The sequence below is a fragment of the Panthera onca genome, chromosome C2 (genome assembly GCF_046562875.1).
Source record: "Panthera onca isolate mPanOnc1 chromosome C2, mPanOnc1 haplotype 2, whole genome shotgun sequence".
Lineage (NCBI taxonomy): Eukaryota > Metazoa > Chordata > Mammalia > Carnivora > Felidae > Panthera > Panthera onca.
Window position 1 is genome coordinate 92,039,771 of NC_138347.1, and position 25,257 is coordinate 92,065,027.

Sequence of the window (25,257 nt, forward strand, 5' to 3'; positions counted from 1 at the left end):
AAGCACAGAGAGATCTGACATTTTAAAACAAAGAGAAACATTATAAATGGAATGTTGTGATCCCTCCTTCTTTCCCTGATGCTCAACAAGTCTCCTCTATACACACTCACTCATACACACACTCATATATATATATATATATATATATATATATATATATACACACACACACACACACACACACACACACACACACACACACTGGTACTCTGAGGACAAGTCTTGTTTCCTGGGCCTTGTTTCTCAAGCACCAGGAACAATCCCATGTACTTAGCTGCTCAATAAATACTCGCTGAATGAATGGAAACAAATGATAGAGAAAGTGGAACTATTCAATTCCTATTAGTTCTATCAAGAATGATCTTCAAACCGAAAAAGGTATAATAAACATGGTTAGGAGCTAACTGAAAGCTAAGATAGATAGACAGCAAGAGTACCTGGCTGTCTTAAATGAATGATTTCAACTCTTCAGTCCCAGACAAATTCTAATTCAAAATTCTCTCATGAAGTATAGATATGACCACTGAGTGTGCCATAAAACTGAGACTGGAAAATAAATCCTGATTCTCAAAGAGTAAAGGATAGCAATTAGAATAGAAACAGTCATATAATCCCTAGCAAACTTCTAGAATACATCTTTTAAAAATAATTATTTAATAGATGATTTGTGAGCTCTTATGAAACACTTGATCAAGACCTATTGTGAGTTCATTAAGAATTCTTCATTAAGAAGATTTTAATAATCTTCTCTTAGAATTACTAACCTGGAAAATTAAAGACACACTAAAGCTATTAACAGTAATGTCAACACTCATTGAATACTGACTTTACTTAATATTTTAATTGAGTATTATCTCATTTAATCCTTATAATAACCCTATTAAAGAAAATATAATTACTGTATTTTAAAAATGAGGAAACTGAGTCATATAGAGATTAAAGCAACCTACTCAAGGTCATGGAGTTAATCACTTGTGGGCATTGGATTCAAACCCAGAACACTCTTCTTCCAAAGGCTTTGTTCTTATAATTGCTGTGTAGGGTGCCTCATATAAGATACCTAGGAAAAAATCTGATAAAGTCTCTCATGGAATTCGTGTGGAAATGAAAGCACATAGTGAGCTGGTTGATCTTTTAAGCAGGCAGCTTCAAAGCTGGCTGAACATTTGCCAAGATGGATGGTGACACAGAAAGAAATAAAAAGGAAAGAAAAGAAGGAAAGGGAAAAGAAGGAAAGTTTGTCCACTGATCAAATGTGATCAATCCTAATATATTGTACATCTTGGTCCACTGCACACGTGTGGGTGTGTGTGTGTGTGTGTGTGTGTGTGTGTGTGTATATATATATACACTTAATTAAGATATTTTCAATGGAACAATATTTACTCTTCTGTGTATAATGCAAAGCAATATTTTCCATTTTACATGGTTCTATTTCTTTTTTCTTTTGAATGCTAATTGTAACTCACTAAATTGACTTCATAGCTGACCACTGAGTACCATCCTGCAGTTTAAAGAACACTATTCCAGAGAATCCCTGCAAGGATACACAATGAAATATTAATAGAGGCTATGATGAGTGCCATTTGGAATTACCTTCTTGCTTTTCGAAATGTTTAAAAAAATTGTCTACGATGAACAAATGAGAATTATAAGAATAGTTTATATAAAAAATAAAAAGTACAGTAACTATAGAGACAATAATTAACAGCAGTTCATATGAAAAATATCTAGGTACTCTAATGGACTTCAAACTCAAAATGAGACAACAATGTGCCTTAAGTGCCAAAAGAACTTGTGTATTCTTAGCATTAAAACACACACACACATCATCATCATCATCATCATCATCTAAAACAAGGCAGGTAAGAGCCCTACTATCCTTTGCATATTCAGATCCTATCTAGAAATTTGTGTTCTCTTCTGCATACCACATGTCCATTGAAGAATATCCACAGAAACAGAATAATAAAGTCTGAAAATTGTGTCATATGAAGAATAGTCAAAAGAACAAGGTTCTTTAATCTGATGTCTCTTTTCAAATATCTGAAGACCTTTTATTTAAATAACAGTCACAGATCAGAGTTAAGATCTAATAAACAGAAGTCATACAAGAGGTAAATATGGATAGACTTTAGCCTCACATAAAAAGGAATTCTAACACTATTTAGCAAGAGAATCCACTGCCTCAAATCCGAACAATGGACACTGTTTACAAGATTCCCCACAACAATCTGACCCCTCATTTCATGAAATGAATTTGAATTTTTCAGTACCTTCAGACTAGTAATGTCCAGTTCCCAGATCTCTGTCCTGCCCTAGACAGATCTTTTCTCATTGTAGCAAAGTGAACAAAACTAATAGCTACCTTGGGAGGGTAAGCAAGTCCTATCAATGACAGTGTTCAGACACACATGATAGATAACCAATTATTTGGGATACTGTATAAGAGAACTGCTGTGTCAGGAGAGTTAGACTAGCCAGTCAGTACTGTACTTTCCCAAAAGGAACACTGTAATTTTTATCTTAATGAAAAAAATCCCCTTTGCTATGACAAAATAGATGTAATTTCAGAAGAACAAAATTAGGATTCCTAAGAGGGAGTTTATAGTGTAATTCTTAAATAGAGATAGATTTTGGTTCTACCATATGCATTCTTCCTTCTGTGGGAGATATTTTATGTGCTTACAAGCTATCTGAATATGTATCAGTTTATTCCTTTCTTTTTACACAGGAGTCTTAGCACACATATTGTTTTACACCATTTTTTTCCCACATAATAAATCTTAGAGGATTTTTCATTTCAGTACCTAAACTGCATCAACATTTTATATAGCTACATAGTATTCCATTTTATAGAAGTGCATGTTCCTTTAACTAGTCCATAATGGACAGTGATTCAGAATGTTTCAAATCTTTGCTGTTACAATGTTATAACAACCTTATAAATAAATCATGCCACATGTATAAGTATACCTATAGAAATAGAAATGCTGTATTACAGGGGTATGTATTGTTAATTTTCATAAATACTAACAAATTGCTGTCCAAAAAAACCCTGACATTTTAGACCCCCACCAGCAATATATGAGGGCCCCTGAATTCCCTCAGCTTTAATAATGCAACAATTTTCTGTGTGTTTTACTGTGAAAAGTCTCATATTTGAAGATAGGATACATAAACCATAAAAAATGTTCTAATAGGTCTTGCACTCATTAAGCTAAGAGAGTGGACAATATATGAAAAGCACCATTGGGAATTATGACTTCACCAAAGTGCTGTGAAAAAAAATGAAGCAAATTATAGCAGTAACATTAACATAAAGCAGCAGTATATTTAACGATGGATACCCAGATGTCCTGTGTATGAAACCCAATTTACCTTAATAAAACCCCTCAAGGTTGCTGTAAGGGAGTTGGTAGGGGGATGGGCTAAATGGGTGATAGGCCTTTGGAGGGCACTTGTTGGGATGAGCACTATGTGTTATATGTAAGTGATGAATCACTAAATTCTATTCCTGAAACAATTATTATACTATATGTTAACTAGCTTGGATTTAAATAAAATTTTTTAAAAAACCCTCAAACCCAAATTCTGTTATGGTTAATACTGAAGGTAAAGTCCTTACATGGGGTCACTTAGGCCCTTAAGCACAACTAAGATTCAATTTTCTCATTGGAAATCCTAATTATGTTTGACATACGATGCTGCAAGGTCACTGAAGACACATGGCAAAAAAACAGAAATACTCTATCCTTCCTCGATCCTTTCCTTAATAGCATAAATGAAACAGGACTACCAACCAGTATGATAAAATTTCAATGCACCGTGGCAACCAGTAGTGGTCACTAAATCCATTTTTCCTTTGCTTCATAGTAACAGAGTTTTAGGTGAATGAGTGGCCCCCTATAGAGAGACGGCACTTCCCAGCTTTCCTTGCAGCCCCTGTGTAGCCATGTGACAATTTGGAATGGAATGTGAAAACTGGGGGCTACTTTCTTAAAGGAAATTGTTTTCCTTCTGCTCTTCTGCTCTTTCCCTCTTTTCTCAAACTAGAATACAGACATGGTAGTGATCCAGATTTAATCTTGCTGACAAGAACAATGTCCTACAAGACTGCAGAACAGTAACATGAAGTGAATTTGGGACTGCTAACTTTGTGAAGCCAACCACTTTGACAGTCTGGACTACCCTACCACTGTTACATGAAAGAGAAATAAGCTTCTATCTTATTTAAGCCAATGTAAATGCTGGATCTCTTTGTTATAGTATCTTTGTCTCTACAAATATGCACATAAACACACAAACAAACATGTGCATATATTCACACTTAAGATAGGACAGTGAGAGATTAAGGAAAACCTGAAGTAAAAATAAAAGGAAAAGGTGTTTGTTTAGGCATCAGAGTGTAAGAATACAACTAAGAAATAAAGATGATTACAGGGGCACCTGGGTGCCTCAGTTGGTTGAGCGTGTGACTCTTGATTTTGGCCCAGGTCATGATCTCATAATTCATGAGATCAAGCCCTGCATCAGGCTCTGTGCAGACAGCGCAGAGCCTGCTTGAGATTCTCTCATTCTTCCTCTCAGTCTCTCTCTCTCATCCCTCTCTCTGCCCCTCCTCTCCCACTCATGCATGCACACTCTCTCTCAAAATAAACTTAAAAAAGAAATAAGGATGATTACAAATTAATAAACAGGAAGAGAACATTAGAGAACTGACCAAAAAGAGGACTGATATCAGAAATATATTTTCTATGTTCAGAAAATCAATATAACATTGCAAAAGCATTAGAAGAAAAAAATGCATTGTAGTTCACAACACCTTGTTTTTTATTCAAATGATTACTCCTCACAGCAGAAAAGCACAGTAATTCAAATATAATTAACTGAATTTAGAAACATTTAAATTCATTTAAACTTCCAGTGGATTATGTAACAAATGTAATATCTTAGCTTGATTAAATAGTGACAAATAAAACTTTTATGAGAAAAGATGTTGAAATGCATTCAGTAATTACCGAATATATACTAGACAGAAACTGCTGGATATGGGGATATCAAGGTAAATAAAATAGTTTTTTTCAGAAAAGAGCAGCAAATTTCATTAATTGTGTTGATATATAAAGATAAATTTTTTCTGTTCAATTGTGTCAAAGTTGCTTTCTTCAATATCAATTACTTGAACAGTTATTTTTTTTTAAGAACACATACACACAGAATATACATATATACTGAAACTCTTTAATACAGGATCCTTCAAGAAAAAGTCTTCATTGTATATAAAAATAAGTTTCAAGAAAAAGTTATTTTGAACTATAATGAAAATTCATACTACATATACTTTAAAATTATCAATAGCTTTCCATCATTAAGCACTGTTCTTAAAGATACCAAAGATTCTTAGGCCTTTTTATATAAACCAACTGCTCAATAAGGATTGTAAAATGCTTAAAATAACAGCATAGTCACTAAATTCTTTCCTTCTATTCTACATTATTTATTTGAACTATTAGAGAAAATATTGGCAAACACTTTGAAATTTCATTTAACACCTGAAAAATGAATCATAATGGGATATCTTAAAATGTTATCTACTTGAAAATGACAAATACTTAGTTCAATTAAAAGTAATGTATATATTAAATATAACTTAACATTCACTTGGAATTTTGTCAACTGAATCATTGCTTTAAAGTCACTTTAATGCATCAAAATCCTGGAGAAACTATTATTTTAGACAAATTTTGCCACATGAAAACATCATTGTTACAATTTTATTCATTTTTAAAAGTTGTTGGAATCTTACAAACCACCCTACCACTGTTATGTGGAGGAGAAATAAGCTTTTATTTTTAAGACAATGTGAATAAACAGTTTATTGATGAAACGACATCCTCCCTCCTAAGAAGTACCAGAAATTACAATTAGTAAAGTAGAAAACTAAGATAAATTACTTACAAAAAGTGAGTCTGACAACTAACTTTAAAATGATCATTTTAGAGTTCAATTTATAAAGGTTTTATATGATAAAACCTATTACTGTTTAACTTATTTCTTAAAATAAAAAACCCTATGCAGAATCGTATTTGCTTATCTAACCCCCCTTCAACTTGACCCCTAGTCTTCCCTTCAAGCTTGGCTACAAAGGTCCTTCTCGTGTAGTTGATATTTTTCATTATTTTTTTATCCTTTTCTCTTAGTGTTCCAACATTCTTACTGTTCCCAGCGAATGGGAGGCTTTTTACATAGTAGGACAAAAGTATACACAGCAGAGATAGCTGAGAACCAGAAGCAGTCCTGCTGGTTCCTCCCCACAGGAGATAATGTGCTGTAATGCAGATTTTGCTCGACTCTGCAGGATCTCACAAAATCTGCAAATCCCTCCCAGCAGACCCAGCAACAAAACTATATTTTCCTGTCTCCTCTATACAATGGTTTGTTTTATGTAGCATTCTTTGAAAGAAGGTGATTCACTGAGCACAAGTTATCAGAGGCTGAGCAATTACTTTACTTTTAAACTCTGCATGTTCCCATGGCTAATTAAAGCCCAGAGATATATAGACTGTTCACAAGTAGCTTTGTAATGATAGGAGACAACACTGATAATGAAGCAAATAGGATTACTGAATGGCCATTTTTTTTTAAACTACACTCTAGTAGAGCCTCTGCATTATAAACCAATTGGCCAGTTAAAAAGAAAATAAATAAACCCTTAATTTTTAAGACCTTTTCTATTCTAACTCTAATATGAACTGGGTTATTTTAGCTATCTTCACTGTGTGTTAATACCAGTTCTAAATGGGGCCTTTTGCCTTTTATTACTTTCACTTTAAGAATATACTGCTGGAGGGGCGCCTGGGTGGCGCAGTCGGTTAAGCGTCCGACTTCAGCCAGGTCACGATCTCGCGGTCTGTGAGTTCGAGCCCCGCGTCAGGCTCTGGGCTGATGGCTCGGAGCCTGGAGCCTGTTTCCGATTCTGTGTCTCCCTCTCTCTCTGCCCCTCCCCCGTTCATGCTCTGTCTCTCTCTGTCCCAAAAATAATAAATAAAAAACGTTGAAAAAAAAAAAAATTAAAAAAAAAGAATATACTGCTGGAGCTGCTATCTCTTAACTCAGAGATGCTTATACTAACACCTTTTTACCAACACCGACTTAATTCTCTAAATTACCTCGGCTAGTCAATTTTGAATCCAGATTTATTTCTACTTTTCAGAGCACCAGGCATTTTGTACAATATTGAAGATTTTTCCATTTCATCTTTAGCAACTCTTCATTAGTTTTCACAATACTTTCATATTTTTGTTCCTAAAAAATCATTTTTAGAAGTCCATGATATCTTCAATAAATACGTTAAGTATTTTGAGAAGTGCTTGATTACTAAATTAACTTAAAAAAATCATAGGGAATTTTACTTCCAATTTCAATAGATTTGTGGAAAAAATGGTTATATATTCTGATTTGATTTCCATTTAGAAAGATAGTGGCCGCATTGTTTTATTCGATTATTCATTAAAGCTGTCTTTGCGTTGAGTTCTGGAGGATTTTGCAAAAGCCAAGGATACATGCTCTAATAATAACCTATCCCTTATGGAAATAAAAAAGAAATATTTAAGAAGGAAATATTTTAAAACAAAAATCAGGGCTCTTTATGTGTAAGCTAATATTTTTTCTCATGCCTTCTAAGTAAAACAATGGTATTAAACAGAGTATTAAAATTAGAGATATTTTTGCAATAAAAACCTGATAAAGAACAAATCATATCTCGTTATATGACAAAATCTTAAAATAATCTAAGTATTCCACTTAAAATATACAATAAAATATATAATTTATTATTACCACCGCAAAATATTCTTTTAACAAGATGTGAAATTCATAGCATATAATGCCAGATAAGCTATTTATTCTTTAAAATAATTTTGCCATATAGATATTAGAAGACCAAGAAACTCACACATGCACACATATGTACAAAAACACTACGGTCTTAGAAGTTCTGCAAAATATATATAAGAACTGTAGTACAGCAGGCCAATATTATCAAAGAACATCTTGTTAAACAAAAATCTAGACCTTGGTTTATTATTATATTTTGTGACTACTTCCAGAAACAATTTCAACATTTAATTAAATTTCATTTCACAAGCTTATTTTTAAAATAAATTACAATCAAGTCTGAGGAAAGGAATGTTGAGGGAAGTTTCCCAAGTAAACTTACATTATTTTGAATAGAAATGTACTTTTGCATAGAGTGGTAGTATTTTTTTTTTCCAGTATGAATGAAAAGATCTTAAACTAGGGAAAAAGCCACACAGCCTTACCAAGGAATCTAAAGACCAAGCATTTTGTTCAATAATCTTGTCCATAACACTATCTATCTCTTCCTACAAAATGACAAATTTTATTGAAAAGAATATAACTATTAAACTCAGATATGCCCCTTACAGCCAACAGAATATTTATAATATAGTACTGACAAACTGTTGTTGTACTCTTGAAATCAATAAAAAGTAAATTATACATAAAAAATCAATACTTAATTCATGCAGCCATCAGTATTAATATTGGTGTAAAACACTTCATTTTACATACAACTGAGGTAAAATGCTTCATACTAGAAAAAAATTTAAACTGTACGGTGAATAAGTAGTACTTCATTCCTTATATTCTATTAAGCATCTTTGTATACATTCTCTCAAAGTATATTTATAGCTCTCACACTGCATAAGGACCTCCTATTGAGGTTCATGGTACCTTAAAGGAGCATATATAACTTTACTTACGTACAATCACAATACATCAATCACAGCTAAACTGAAGCTGTCATACCAGTAGCAGAAAACAGGGAGTTTTTCAGATTATAAAGAACAGGGAGGAAAAAATCCCAGGAATTAGCTAGCATGTAACTGGGGGGGAATGAAAGAAGGAAAGAAATATCTAATCTTAAGAAGAGTTTTATCAATAAGCTTACCCAATTCAAGATGAAAGCCTCAAAAAAAAAAAAAACTTGCATTAATTTAAAGATTTAATATTTATGCAAACAACTCAAATGTCGAACAACAGAGATATAGATTTATTATGGCCAAGCCAGATAATGTATCATTGGTTAATCAATAATTATATTTATAAGGTTTAAAATAATATTTGGAATACTATAGCTATATAATATACTCTCTATATATTATAATATACTCCCTCTATATAATATATATTGTGTTGAAAAAGCAAAATGTTAAAAAATTTCTGGTATGATCTCAAAAATGTAAAGAAAAAATAAAATAGAAAAAAAATCAGAAGAAAAAAATGCTGAGATTTTTAAGAAAGTATCTCTGGGTAGTAACTAACAGGTGATTTTTTTTTCTATATATATATATACACATATATATATACATACATACATATATATATGTATGTATGTATATATATATATTTTTTTTATTTCCAGGCTTTCAGAATTTTCTACAATAACTGTATTATTTGCATCATTAGAAATCATTAGAAAAAATATTTATATACATAGAATTTTTGTTTTCAAAAACAGTCTCTGAAAGTCAATTTGAAATCAATGTAATAAATCAGAGAAACACTCTGTTTTTAAACAGTTTTATAGTTGACCCTTGAACAACATGAAGGAGTTAGGGGTACTGACCCCTGCATGGCCGAATATCTTGAAAATCTACATATAACCTTTGACTCTCCAAAAACAACTACTAAAACAACTACTACTGTTGACCAGAAGCCTAACCTATACCATAAAACCGTTGAATAACACATATTTGTATATGTATATGTATTATATACTATATTCTTAAAATAAAGATAGCTAAAGAAAAAAAATGTCATTAATAATGAGAAAATACATTCACTGTACTATTAAAAAAAATATGTGCATAAGTGGACCTGTGCAATTCAAACCCATGTTGTCCAGAGTCAACTGTACTTTGCTTTCAGAAAATTACACAATAAGTAAACAAGTCTTAAATATATTATCTAGATCACTGAGATCTTTCTATTCAAACTTCAAGCAGGAATAAATACTAAATGTTTCCATTTATCTCACAGTTTTTATACATGAACATAAAAGCTAACCAAACACACTGATCTTGGAATTCTTTCTCTTCTTGATCCAAGAAGAAAACAGAGTTAGGGCTTATATGATACGAAAAAGGAAAAAAAAAAAAAAAACAGAAATAGTTCTGAGTATGCTTTATTCTATATGTTGATTCCAGATGACATGACTCTTAATATACTCTAATATATCCCTTTACCTATTGGGGATTATTTATAGTTGTTATTGGTGGAGGAGAAGGATTGTTTGGTGTTTTTTGTGGGTTGTTGGTTTTTTTGTTTGGTTGGGGTATTTTTTTGCTTTTTCATTTTGCTTTAGCAGCATGAATTTATGTTCCTATGAGATCTCTGTAAAGCAGTTTGTATTTTTAATCTTAGTAATGTTGCCAGTGTCCCATTAACATGTTAAGGCAACTTTCCAAAAAATTAAGTAATTTTTTCACATCACTTCATAATTACAGAGCACGTACAATATAACATGCAGGTGGGTTTTGAAAACATGAACAAAAGGCAAGATTGCTGTCATTAGGAAGTCTAATGCCACTTTGTAAAGCTTCAGTTGAATATCATTTCAAAGACTGTATCTAAGTGAAGAAACTATCTTTGAAGCTTACAATGGTACACTTCATTTGAGGATCCTAAAGTGCTTTAAAAGTCAGCATTTTTAATTCCCATTTTGAGGGTGAAGCACTCAGTGATTCTATAACTGGGCTAGCATTACAGAATGAATCCAGCAGACACCAAGAATTCCAAATAAGCATTCTTCCAATTCACTATCCGCTACATGTTCTTAGCATGCAAACCTCATTTAACACTGACACTGAGAAAGCCAACTAAAGAAATAGCCTTCATTTTCATTTTCCCCTCTTCCCCCACTATCCTCAAACTTAACCTATCATCGATTTTAAAACACACTGGTCTCTTAGCATCTCTCTCATCATAAGTATCCATCCTTCATATCATCCAGTTCTCACCTGGGCCTTTTCTCCCCAAACAGTACTACAGATCCTGGATGAGTGTCTCCTATATCTTTTGGGCTTCATGGACCCATAAAGTTTTTTGTTTTGTTTTGTTAATTTTTTTAATGTTTTTATTTATTTTTGAGACAGAGAGCATGAGCAGGGGAGAGGCAGAGAGAGAGGAAGACACAGAATCTGAAGCAGGCTCCAGGCTCCGAGCTGTCAGCACAGAGCCCGATGCGGGGCTCGAACTCACAGACTGTGAGATCATGACCTGAGCCGAAGTCGGACGCTCAGCTGACTGAGCCACCCAGGCAACCCCCCCATAACGTTTTTTAAAAAGCCAAACAAAATAATATGAGAGTATTAATACAGAGTTACCAACTTTTTATTTTGTCAATATTGTTACTCCCAAGAGTAGGATACAGTTACAAAATAAAAAAAAACGGTGGAAAAACTTACTGAATAATTCTTATATAATTTCTCATTTTGTCAAAGAACAGTGGGAATTCCCTAAAAACCTTAGGAACCATTTCTCTGGACTATCCACCTTCCCTCCAACCCCTGCCCCACTCTCTTGCCCCTTCCCTCAGGTTTCCCTCTGCCCTGGAAGAATGCTGACTTGTTACTCTGATCTTTAGAGCCCCCAAAAACATAACAGAGACTTGAAAAGATATATTAACTAAATTAGGATCAATCCTGAGTAGCTCAGTAGCTCTACAAGAATAATGCAAAATAATGAATGAAAGTACATTGAGTGTATCTGCACATTCGAATGAAAAAACTGGGAAGGCCATTACTTATAATAAAGGTTTTTTAAAAAATTTTTTTAAACACTAATACATGGATTTGGACAGCAGCAGAGACCTGGACTGTAAGCCAGAACACCAATTTCTAGTCCCAACTTGTTCTCATTTGAATCAAACCTGTGTGAGTCTGAGCAGATCATTTAATACGTCTTTATAAAATGAAAAGGGCTAAACTAGAAGATCACTTACAGTAACTTATACTCTAACAATATAAGTATAATCTTCTCTAGAGAATAAAACAAATATAAAACTAGTATTGATTTTTTTAAGTAGGTTCCATGCTGGGCAAAGAGTCCAACCTGGGAACTTGAACTCATGACCCTGAAATCAAGTCAGACACTTAACTGAGCCAGCCAGGCACCCCAAGTGTTGATTTTTATCTCCCAACATTTGTGTTTATTAGTCTCATATAATTATATATTTCAAAGAAGGATGTAATGTGGTTTTTAATGAACGATACATAAAATAAGGCTGTTATAACAAAAGTTGATGTTCTAAAAATATACTTTTTTCAAGTTTACCAATCTCAATTTCCACATTCACATGTTCAATATCAACAGAAGAAACAAAAAGTGGCTGAAAACAGACTAAGCATAATAAACTTTTGAAAAAGAAAATCCTAAAAAGGTTATAAGTACTGCTATCTAATAATATCAACATCAAACCATCATCTCTCCAAACTATGTAATAAAATCAGTATTTCAGATAAAACCATAGTTTTGTGAATTTTAAAAAAATAACAAGACGAAACACTATTTTACCTTTTAGAAATGATTTTCTCACTCCTCCAATTACAACACAAGCTCTGTGAAGGGCAAATCAGAATATTCTTCTTCATTTTTCTCAGCAAAGAATAGCTCTCGATGTTTACTGAGTTTAGCTGAACTGAACTAATTCTAGGTGCAAATGGTTTTCACTTCTGTATTATCGTTATAAAAATCCATGATTTCCTAGACCGGTTCATAAACCATGTTTCAGGTCATATATCCCAGGATTCATTTTGGGGAAAAAAATGGCCAAAATGATTTAATCTTTCCATATCTCTACTTTTCCCCATGACTCCCTACTTTGTAGTATAACTTGGTGACAGTAAGTGTCCCAAAAGGTGAACATGGGCTCAGGAGATGGCATTCCTGACACCCACATGTGACCCATTTATCATTTCAACTCCAACTCTGTTATTGACTCTCACTCATTCCTGTTAGCTCTACCTTGAACACCTTTTATACTCTCAAGCTTCCTGCTTCTTAATCACAAAGTTCTTATATTCTAAGTGTCTTTGAGAACTACTTAGAAACAGACTTCCCTTGTATGACGCTAGGAGTTTTCATCTTTCTCATTCCTGCCCTCTCATTCCTGCTTTCCCACTCACCCATCCCTCCAACACACACACACATACACACACACACGCACATGCACACACACATGTGCACGCACACACACACACACACACACACACGTGTGTTATTCTCCTTTGTAAGCTTGCCAAGGGGCAAAACCTGGTCCTATTGGCTATTCTCAGACACCTTCCTGCAAAGGAAACTTTCATTTCCTATCAATAAATCTATCTTTTCCTTTCAATATACCAACTTTGCTTAAGCAGCAAAAGTCAGTGAAATAACAAGATGAAGTTGTATTTTCAACCACCAACCCTATCTGATGTTAGCCTTAGGGATCCTCTGTGTGCCTGGCAAGGCTAAGTATAGAGTACACGCACGAGATTATAATATACTTGTGGAAGTACAGTATCTTCACATAGGGAGTAGGGGGGGTGGAATGCAGTAGAAGCTCTGGTTTGGCCTGCTATGTGTGCTATAGCACATTATAGAGCACTTAGCTTTTGTTATGAAGATAAACTCATTTAATAAGTTTAGTAAGCACACTCTGTGCGCTGTAATAAGGAGGCAAAGATTAAAAGACATCATTTCTGCCCATGTGGTAAATAGAACATCAGGGTAAAAGATGCACTAAAAACTGTTTTAATAAAGGCAGCCATATATACAAAAGGTCATAGGACCACAGTGGAGGGAACGTGATTGGCTCTGGGGATGGAGGTACAGCCATTTCCCAAAAGATATTTCAACTGGCTATTGCTGGATTTATAGGCATCTATCATTTAGAGAAAGGAGAAAAGCATTCCAGGCAAAGTATCCACACAAAACACAAGTGGGCACAAAACAATGCTAACACATCCCCTAAATTCACTGGACACGCCCCTTCCTTCAGCATCTTCAGGCCAGAGTGTCCCGTTTTCCCCACACATGTGTAAGAATGGGGTGGGGGTGGAGGAATTAAAATCAAAAACTATGTTTAGGATAAGGGACAGGGGATGAAAGTAGAATCTATAATGGAGGCCAGATTACAATGGGCTTTGTTCCTTGGGCTTAGTTTCATCCAAGGGCAGTGAAGAGATGTCAGAGACTTTTAACCAGAGGAGTGACAGTATTAGGCAACGGGGTATCAGACAGCTGTTGATAGAAGGTGACTTGTAGAATCTCCCCAGTCTTTCACCCACAGAAAGCCCCCTCACTAACCTCAATAAAGACTTTTCTTTGAGAAAGAAAGCCCCTTCCTTGGGGCTTGGCAAAGAATACAGAAAACGGTTTCAATCTAGACCATATCTGATCTCACCAGATCCTCTTCCCCAAGACTGCTGGAGGATGAGAAAATGGAGAAAAGGGAAAGAGGAAAAAAGGAGAACAAACATTAAGCATTAGGTACCAGGCAAGGCACTAGGTGCTTCACATACATTATTATCAGATTTAATTCAAAAAAACCTTCTGAGGTAGATAAAATCATTCCCATTTTAGAGAAGCCAACCAAGTTGCCAAGTATCACAGAGTAGTAGAATATGGAGGCGGAAAATAGGAATTAAACCCAAACTCAACTAACTCCAAAGATATTCATGTGTGTAAGGATAATGTAGTTTTCCCCCATGCCATCTTAATTTATTTTTACAATGAACATTGTCTAGTGGACTATTAGTATCACTTTATAAATAAAGAAATTAAAATTCTGAAAGGTGGTCATACATATAATAAGTGGGTTGAGGAGGAGATGAGGTATAAGAGAAAGACAAGGCAGATGTCTTAGAAGGGTGCATTAGCTACATAAAAAAGCGAGCTACTGAAATACAGGTACCAAACTGACAAGACTCTTCCTCCATTATCCTTAGCACTGCACTAATGAACAATGTTTTATTGGTTTCAATGCTATTTTTGTTTCTACATTAAAGTGAAGGAATAATTATGCAGATAAAATATGTATTGTAAAAATGGGTAAAGATTTTTTTTTTGCTACCCCCCAAAAACATGTAAACCAAAAGGAAGACATGAGAAACAGCAATTCTTTAATCAGACACAGAGACTAGTATAATGGCAGTCCTTCTTTAGCAAACATTAATTTATAGGTTTTGTAACTACTTTGTCCTGAATACATTATGCTTTTTTTATCATAAAAATGCTTAGAGGAGTTCAAATTGGATAAATACTAAGAAAATACCTAGATTATAATACAAACACATCAAGCCTCTATTATGTAGCTTTCTGCTTGCTTTAGAATTGAATTGACTGATATGAAAAGTCACACAATTAGATTTTTATATTTGATACTGAACAAAGAACAGCTGCTTTTTTATATATATATACCAGGCTACAATGAAGTCAAGAGCAATTTTTCCATTCAAGGAAAGAACCGGTGATGATGAGTCACATGAATCTCACCAATGTCACTATCTCTAATATTGACAATAAATTAATCCCTCAGTACTAGCAGAATCCACACCAACATTCCCAAATTGAGGTTGATACAGAAGTTAGAGACAGATGGCAACATACCCTGTCATCCTTGGTAAAGATAAAAACCAAGCCACCTTTTCTTTCCATACATACATAGTATCAGGAGTTTTTTTACTAACTTAAGAAATTTTCAACATTTAATAACAAATAAAATAGGTTTTTCTTTTTACATTCTGAGTGAAATTAAAGATCTGAGGGAAAATTACATCATTTCAACTGGTGGAACACAGTAAAATATATTAGAAAGATGACCATGCTCACTGTCTGTCTTGCCCTATGTACCCAACTCAAAATTAGTAAAGGAAGTATAAATATATACATATATATATATATATATATATATATATATATATATGAGTATATATGTTTATGTTTATGTTTTAACATTGGAAAATGGATAAAGAACATAATGAAGATGACAGTAACCTGAACTATTGTTTAAATATCACTACAATAACAATATTATACATTCAGATACCAGAGCAAAAACAGAGAAGAGAAACAGGAATTCTTTTCATTATTCTGATAAAAAGAATGGGGAAGAACTAATGAAAAAGCAGCTACTACTATGACAGTACAAAATTTCAACATTATCTCCAAAACTCCAAAAAGTTTCTAATTTACTATCTGAAACCAGACAGAAGATAGCTTGTTTCATATACTGAAAAGCACAAACTGTCAAAAAAATGAAGCTAAAAATATTTTTAAAGTTATTAAGATATATGTAAACTGTACTTCAACAGTACATTTATATCATTCACATAATAATATGTGACACTAAAATCCCAGATCATGACTTCCTGGAAATACTTCTGAAGAATTTCTGAGACCCTAGTGATAGAGTAATTATCTTCACAGGATGTTGGTTAAACAAAGTAAGTGAATAACTTGATATGGTAGTTGTAAACATTAACACCTATAAAAATCAAACGTGGCACAATGTCACTTAATAGTGCTTTTGATAATGCTAAAATGTTATTTTCCTCCAACTCTGGGTTCCACAGGAAAATACAAGGCTGGTTCGGTACTTAAGACCTTCAGGAAGACCCTGTTTCTTGTATTCCCCTATTTTCACTTTTAAGTTTTGTCTGGGCAATTCCAGTACACAAATAAGGATTTGTCATAAAGATAGGCAGGCATCACAGGGTATCACCTCATCCCCATCTTCAGGCATATGAATGTCTAACCTTCCAAAACACAAGTTTTAGAAGACAAATTTGAGATTGAGCCTTAAAAAACTTTCACAAATGATTTTATCTCTATCTTTGTGACTATTTTAGCTATTTAAAGCTCTCCTGAAGCATGATAATATTTCATCTTTCTCTTACATGGCCCCAAATATGAAATGATCTATCATGTACATAAAAATATCTTAAAAATTAGAAAGAAAGAAGTAATTCCTTAACTAAGTTAAATATCTCTGATTCTTTTAGTATCTACTTTTGCAGCATGCTTTAAGAGGGATCTTTGTGGTGATGGAATATTTGATTATGGTGGTGAACTGCATGAATCTACACTTGAGATAAAATGACTTAAAATTATACACACATATTGGGGCACCTGGGTAGTTCAGTCAGTTGAGCATCCAACTCTTGATTTTGGCTCAGTCATGATCTGAGGGTTGTGAGATCAACCCCTGCACCAGATTCCATGAGTGTGGACCCTGTTTAAGATTCTCTCTCCCTCTCCCCCTGCCTCTCTCCCCTGCTCACTTGCTCACTCTTTCTTCAAACAAACAAACAAATAAATACAATTTTTAAAAAACTAGACACACGTTTTACCAAAATCTATTTCCTGGTTTTAACTGTACTCGTTTTAATACATGTAAGATGTTATCAATAGGGGAAACCATGAAGAGAACATAGGACCACTCCGTACTATCTTTGCATGTTCCTATTTATCTACAGTTTAATGCATCTCACAGAAATCATAAGATCTCACTGCCAGAAGTATAGGAGAAAAGTAGAAAGAGTAAGAAGGAACATTATTCCTGCAAATCTAAGATATCAATGTGGGTAAACACCAGGAAAGCAAATAACAAAAGCAGGTATATAATGGCAATAATCTGAATATTTGACAGTATATAATAAGCTTAATGGGACTAAGCATGATGTGAATATAACAACCAAATTATCTATCTGTATGTCAACCTATATCCTTTTCTGGGGTCTGAAAATATATCCTACAGACCTACTATAAACAAGAAATTCTTTCAAAATCTTGAATTTTATTTTAAAATGCATGTATTTTACACTGATGTCATTTTCACATTCATTTATGTTTTTAAACATTTAATTTACCAGTTAAATTATTTACCAGAATTATTTTTTTTACCAGAAAATTAATAAAGGGAAACTTCATTTCAAATGGAGTCAGGGAGCCCTGAAGAGAAAGCTCTCATGCAAATCTTGCCATCAAAGCTTACTTCACATTCCTGGGCAGAAAGAAGTTCACTTTACTACCCCAGCAGGAAGAAAGAAGATTTCCACCTTGCCCAGCAACAGCCTAGCCAACGACAACCTGCCACAACTGAGCCAATGAGAAAACAATCGGCACCCTGAACTCTCACTTTCCTCCAACAGACTTTTGTTCAAAGCATTCCCTCCCCAACTTCCTCCATTTTCTCTATCAAATAACTATGGTTTGTCTATCGTTTGCCATCGCTTGTATGTCCCAAATTGTAATTCCTCTGTTATTCCCAAATAAATTCATTTTGCTGATAAAATAACTGGCTATTTTATTTTTAAGGTTAACACCAGTTCCCCCCCCCCCCAAAAAAAAAAACGTTAGTAAATCTGGCATTCACAGAAGATGGACAAGCTTATCTAGCTTGGAACCCTCCAACATAACTCAGAGTACCCCAATTGGAGAATCATCGTTTTATTTTCCACTTACAAGGTGGTGATTCACAAATTGTTTTGCTGGCCTATTCTGAAATAGCCATTAGATCCTTGTTGACTAAGCTAACTTCAAGAAAATTCTTAGAAGAGGAATAACTGCTAGCAATGTATCATTTCAGCTATGACTTCCAAAAAGGCCTTATCCTAGGAACCATGTACCTGCCTCCTGTACACAGAGCCTCCCCAAGGAAACATCATCTATACACCGTCTCACTTCAACAAGAAGGAGTAACGCCTGAGGCATTTTCACAAACATATGTAAGAGTAGGCTTCCTGCATAAGTAGCTTAAAAATACCTGGTTCTTATTTTAAAGTTTTCTGGGAATTTAGCAAAATTAAATTTAGAGAAAAGGTCCAAAACTACAAGGCTCATTTAGACGTTCCCAATAAGATTCACATCACTTGAGAAGGTCAGACAAAGGAAGCTTTTATCACCTCAATGTAATTAAAAATCTCAAGCTGACTTCTATGACCAGCATTTCAAAAAAGTGATACAATACACCAGAAGGTATTTACTTTGGTTTGAACACACTCTAAGAGTTCTGAAGTCTAGCAGGAAATAATGTTTCTGGTTTGGTAAAACAAACAAAAACTGAATGGTCCCCTCTGGGAGCTAAGCTATAAGTGCTTCTTAAAACCAGGAGATACCCAAAAAGTTGTTAAATCACTGAGTAATGTGTTAAATTGAAAATTAAAACAAAACAAACAAAGAAACTACTACTTACATAGAGAGTACGATCTGTTTAAAAGTGTTTCTACTGTGTTTTTTCTCCAGTTTCTAATTGTAAAAAAAATAAACAGATCCAAAGTACATTTAAGAATGCATTATTTGAGGTTATTTTATCACCAATGATAACTGAACGCAATGCACAGGAATAAGACAGCACAGCTCATACAGAGTTATAAATTTACCAATAAATAAGGCTGGACCAATGTAATAAATAAAGTCCTAAAACTGAAGAAGTTAATGAATAATTTTATATACTAACGTTGTAAAAAAGCAAAAAGCCATCTCTAATGTAGAAAACATTCATCGATGGTACTATATACAATGGAAAAGTCAAAAGTATAGACTTTTCATTATCTGTTTTTAAAGGATTCATAGCTCTTCTAAAATTTTTCACAACTGAACATCTAAAAATAAAATATCCATAATATATTCCTAAACAAACCACACTGTGGTAATTAATACTGAGAGCATAAATTCCATTATTAAAACTTAACTGTTTATACTTTGAAACCACACTTATAAACAAATAGGGAAAATCATGCTGAATTCAAAATACTAAGTTTCTATGAAGACAAATCACCTTTCTTATCTGAACCGCTCAGATCAAAATGTCAAAACAATTAAATTACAATTTTGTCTGACATCCAATATCCTATGCAACAGTGCAAAACAGACAAGCCTGATTTCAAGCATACCGTTTGCTTTTAAATGGCAAACAAATTGAGCAATGAATCAAATTTTGCAAAAGAAAACATGAGACAATATGCCAGATCACAGAGGTCAAGGTATTCATCAAGACTCACTTTCTATGTAACTATATGCTTTTGGCTCAGGGGGAGAAATTATCCATTCCTTCATACAAATACAAAAATAGACAAACATAGGACAGATACTTATCTGCCTATATACCAAATATGACTATAAATCACATTTTTAAAAATCACATTGATTTTTTTAGCTATATGTGCATACTTATATTTATGTGTATTCATATCTGTATACATGTTTACACATGTGAGACCTTAAATTTTTGGCTTAACAAACCTAGTTCTTCCATGTTGCTATCTTATCTATTTCTCTAAATGTACCATGTAAAAAAATTATACCATCTTATTTTTTCAGCTGTAAAAAAAAACAGTAAAACAAAACAAAACAAAACAAAACAAAACAAAACAAAACCTGAAGGCCAAAGAAGACATGGACACAAAAGCTATCCAGGGACAGACTGGTAAAAAAAAATTAGATAATTTTTTGCCCAAACAATCATGTTATATACTAAAGGCACAGACTCCTAAAAACTGATTAGGTACTGTCAGATGAAACAATAATGGGCTCCTATTGTTATATTTTATATTTACTTACTTTTTAAAGGAAAGTGTTCTTTCAAAAATTCACTAACCCCTCATGAGAAAATAAAATAATGACACACTAGAATATTCTACCCAGGCATATTTAGATTTCATACCTTTTCAACTCTAATGTACATTCAGGATTAGTCAGCATCTTTAAGACTTTACATATAATCACAATATAGGACTACCTAAGTACAAATCATTGATTTATCAATTAATTTTCATTCTCTGGCTAAAATTCTTTTCATATATATTTTTCCTATGTATCTAAAAAGAATGCAGCATTATAGCTTAGGATAAGGATGCTGTAACAGAACTGCTTGTTCCACTACTTACTACTATGTAATCTTGGGCAAGTTACTTACCCATCCATGCTTCAGTTTCATTTTTGAACTAATAAGACCTGTCTAATGGGGTTTTGGTGAAAATTAAATGTGTTAGTACATACAAACCAAAACAACAGTGCTAGCTCTTAGTAAATGCTTAAAAAAATATTAGCAATTATTGCTAATTTCTGGTGGCCTAATAGATTAACTAACATATTGGAGCTAAAGGAATCTCAAAAACAACATAGAATAGAGTTTGGCAGACATTATGTAAAGGACCAGAATAAATATTTCAGCCTTCTCCAGCTACACCATCTCTGTCTCGACTACCCAACACTACAGTCTATGACAAATGCAGATACTATGATCTATAATAAATACAGACAATAAACTGATGGATATAGTTATGTTCCAAAAAACTTTACTTACAAAAACAGGTGACAGACTGGAGTTTACAGCCCCCTGATATAGACACACTCTACAAAAAAGTGAAGAATAGAGAGATCAAATGAGTAACAGAAATCTGCCCAGCAAGTCATTGGCAGGTACAGAACTAGAACCAACTAAAATTCAGTTCAACTGTCTTTTTACCTATCATATAGGAGAGGCTCCATGAAGTCTTCCTATTATCTACAAACAGAAGCAATCTCTCCATTTTCTACCCTCCCACAACAAGATCAACAGAAAATTGACAGATTTTAATTTTTTTTAAAGCTTATTCATTTCTCAGAGACAGAGCATGAGTGGGGGAGGGGCAGAGAGAGAGGGAGACACAGAATCTGAAACAGGCTCAGACTCTGAGCTGTTAGCACAGAGCCCGATGCGGGGCTTGAACTCATGGACCGCGAGATCATGACCCGAGCCGAAGTCTGACACTTAACCGACTAAGCCACCCAAGCGCCCCAGAAAATTGACAGATTTTAAAGGGTGATAAATTCACTGGAGTTCATTATACTATTCTCCCTACTTTTGAGTGTCTGATAATTTCCATAATAAAAATTTTTTAAACTTCAAACATTTAGCAAGTCTCTCAGAATATTAGTGTACATTGTTTTGTTTTTGTCTCTAGTAGATATGGCAATTTGAAGGCAGGGATTATGTCATTTGCATCTTGGTATCACTATCTCCTGCCTCATACAGAATCCTATTTTATAATTAGAATTCAATAAGCAAATGGTCCCTAAATAACTAAAGGAGAGTCATCTCAAACAGATACTATTTCCAATTCCAACAATCCTCTCCAACTTGTCAAACTGCTCAATATCCATAAGTAAGGTTGTCAACATGCTATCTTTCCCTATACCCAATTGTTGCCAATCCAGTCTCATTTATATCATTTTCTTTTTTTTTTTCTTTTTTTTTTTTTTTAAACATTTATTTATTTTTGAGAGATAGTGTGAGCAGGGGAGGTGCAGAGAGAGAGGTAGACACTGAATCTGAAGCAGGCTCCAGGCTCTGAGCTGTCAGCACAGAGAGATCATGACCTGAGCTGAAGTCGGATGCTTAACCGACTAGGCCACCCAGGCGCCCCTCATTTATATCATTTCAAAATCTAACCTCAAATCTACTTCTAGCTAACATCTCTTTCTAGGTCTGATACCACCTATCCATAAGTGGATTCACCACCAGCAACAACACTGCTCTCCATCAGATTCCATTTGGTACTCAAAAACTAAACCATCTGTTTGATGTGATGATAATATTCTTAGAACTTTACTGTAGTTATCTAATAGCACTAGAGCTAAAATTCAATGTTTTTACCTTCCTCATCGTAGCCTTTCCCAGATTTCATGATATGATCTTGCTTACCTTATTTCTTCTTTCACATGTAGCTAAATTTTATTCTAGAATCTCAACTTTCTTTCCAAGTCTTCTCCCGAGCAGAACCCAAGGCTGAAATTCCCTCTTCTTTCCTCAATAAACACGTATTTCTTTGCTTCAAGAAATTTTCACAATCTCAAAGTATGTGCTCATCAAATATGCCATGAACCAAGAGGAAAAAAGATAATATTTCCTACAAATTTCTAATGTACCACAACTGCCACTCACCACAATGACAAAAGAGAAGAGATCCAAAGAGGACATCCACACACATTCCCACCTGCATCTGTGTCCACAGTTCTCCCTCACTTATTACTATAGATAAATAGTCCATCCTACTAATAGATAACCTCTCGACTGTTGCATCCTCTCCAACATAAGAACAATCCCTCTCTCTCCTTGCATCATCAATTTCCCAGGTCTTTGGGCTCTTTCTCATTAGCATAACAACATACCATTGTTTCACACATCATTAAAACTCTTTTTATATCATATAGCCCTCCAACAAATCCTCCATTTCTCTCCCTATCTTTTCAATAAAAATCTTCAAAGATTTTTGATGCATACCATCATGCTCTTCAATTTTCTCTTCTCTATCACGTTCCAAACTAGCTTTCACCATCCACCACTCCATGGAAAGTATCATCAAATCACCAATGATTTCCTTTGCTAAGTCAATTGTCAATCTTCATCTTTAAAACAGGTGACCAGTCCCCTCCCTAATTCTTCAAACACTTCCTTCATTTGGCTTCCAGGAGCCCACACTCTCCAGCTCTTCCTATTACCAAGTATGCAGCTAGTTTTTAGAATCCTTTGATCATTCCTTCTCAACTCATAATGTGGGAGTGCCCCAATGCTGTCCTTGGTCCTCCTCAGTTTTCTAAGCCCACACATTTTTTATGAATTTATCCAATCTCTTCACTTTTAAAATCAGTTATATGCTGAAGAATCATAAATTATCATTAGCCTGGCCTTCAGACTGCCTGCTTGACATCCCCACTTGGATATTTAACATGCATCCAACCCTTAACACGTTCAAACCCAAATTCTTAATCCTCACCATATCGTTCTCATGCTCTATTCCCATCTCAGTAAATGGAAATTCTATATTTTCAGTTGCTTAGGCAATTAAGTTCTCCTAAATTTCTTTTGCTTTCACACTCCATACCCAATCTGTCAGCAAATCCTGTGGATTGTACCATCAAAATACATCCAGAATCTGAACTTTTCACCACCTCCACTGTTACCATCCTGGTCTAACCTACTATCATCTGTCACATGGATTATTATAATAGCCTAACTGGCCCCCCCTGCTTCCGCCTTTGCCTTCCTTCAATCTGTTCTCATTATGCCACAGTAATGGTGTTAAATAGTTGTTAGTTCTGATGAAAACACTCCAAAGGCTTCCCATATCATTTCAAGTAAAATCTAGAGTCATTACAATAGCTTACTAGACCATTAGTACAATCTAGTCTCTCTTTCATTTAAGACCATATAGCCTATTTCCCTCCTTCCTCCACTCTACTGAACCCACACTGGCTTCTTTGTGGATCTCTGAACACACCATTTTGTTCTGTAGACCTAGAAAGCTCTTGCCCCAAATATCACATGGCTGACTCCTTCAACTACTCTAAGTCTAATGAAAGGTCACCTGCTCTGAAGGTCTTCCCTTACAATCCTTTTTTAAACTACTAAACACACACACACACACACACACACACACACACACACACACACACACCCTTTCCCCACGGCACTTACTATAGTAACATCACATATTTTTCTATGTATTGTATATACTGTCTCCCTCCACTAGAATGTATATTCCAAGAAGGCAGTATATTGCAGCGCCAAAAACAATGCTTGGCACACATCGGGCACTCGATAAATATTTGTTGACTAAATGAATAAGTATTCATGTCTCTATGTAAATCTGATAATGCTTTTGTAAGCAAGTAACAAATTGATCATTTCATCCTTGTTAGTACTATAACAAAAGTCCATAATACTCTTTGTATGGTACCAGGAATATATTAGATCACTCTTGTGAAGAGGAGTTACTTTCTTATTTCTCAGAAGTCTTGAAATCAGAGATTACTGCCAATTGAAACTACTGTTAAAGATATCCTCTTCCTATTGAGAATTCTTAAGGGATTTTAAAGAAATGGGGAAAATCCTACTCCAACATAAAACCCAATCCTTTCCTTACTCCTTTTTGACCATTCACCCAGAGCACTTTGTATCACTTTTGCAGTAGTGTTCACCATGGTCCCTTCTCCTGGATATGGAGTCTCTGCAGGACAAGAACTGAATCTTGTTTCTCTCTTAACCCGTCATCCAGTACCCATGACCGGCATTCAAAGAACTGTTATTGGATTGAACTCAATGGAGTGAATACCACAGAAACCTGTGACATAACTGCTTATAGTTGTCAAGATGTAGTCCATCAACAAGTAGCACCGCTATCTAGGTTTTTACGGTCGGTTTCTAAC

General features: G+C 34.4%; 1 protein-coding gene across 5 annotated transcripts in view; it reads right to left on the reverse strand.

The window, feature by feature from the left end:
- Positions 1-25,257, reverse strand: part of NAALADL2 (N-acetylated alpha-linked acidic dipeptidase like 2) — a 1,341,335-nt gene that overhangs the window by 1,315,052 nt on the left and 1,026 nt on the right. For 2 of the 5 annotated variants that reach the window (XM_078432148.1, XM_078432149.1), the window contains exon 2: positions 21,374-21,422. The exons of the other annotated variants lie outside the window; for them this stretch is intronic. The gene's annotated coding sequence lies outside the window, so the exon portion shown is untranslated. The remainder of the gene's footprint in view (positions 1-21,373; positions 21,423-25,257) is intronic. 5 annotated transcript variants of the gene reach the window in all.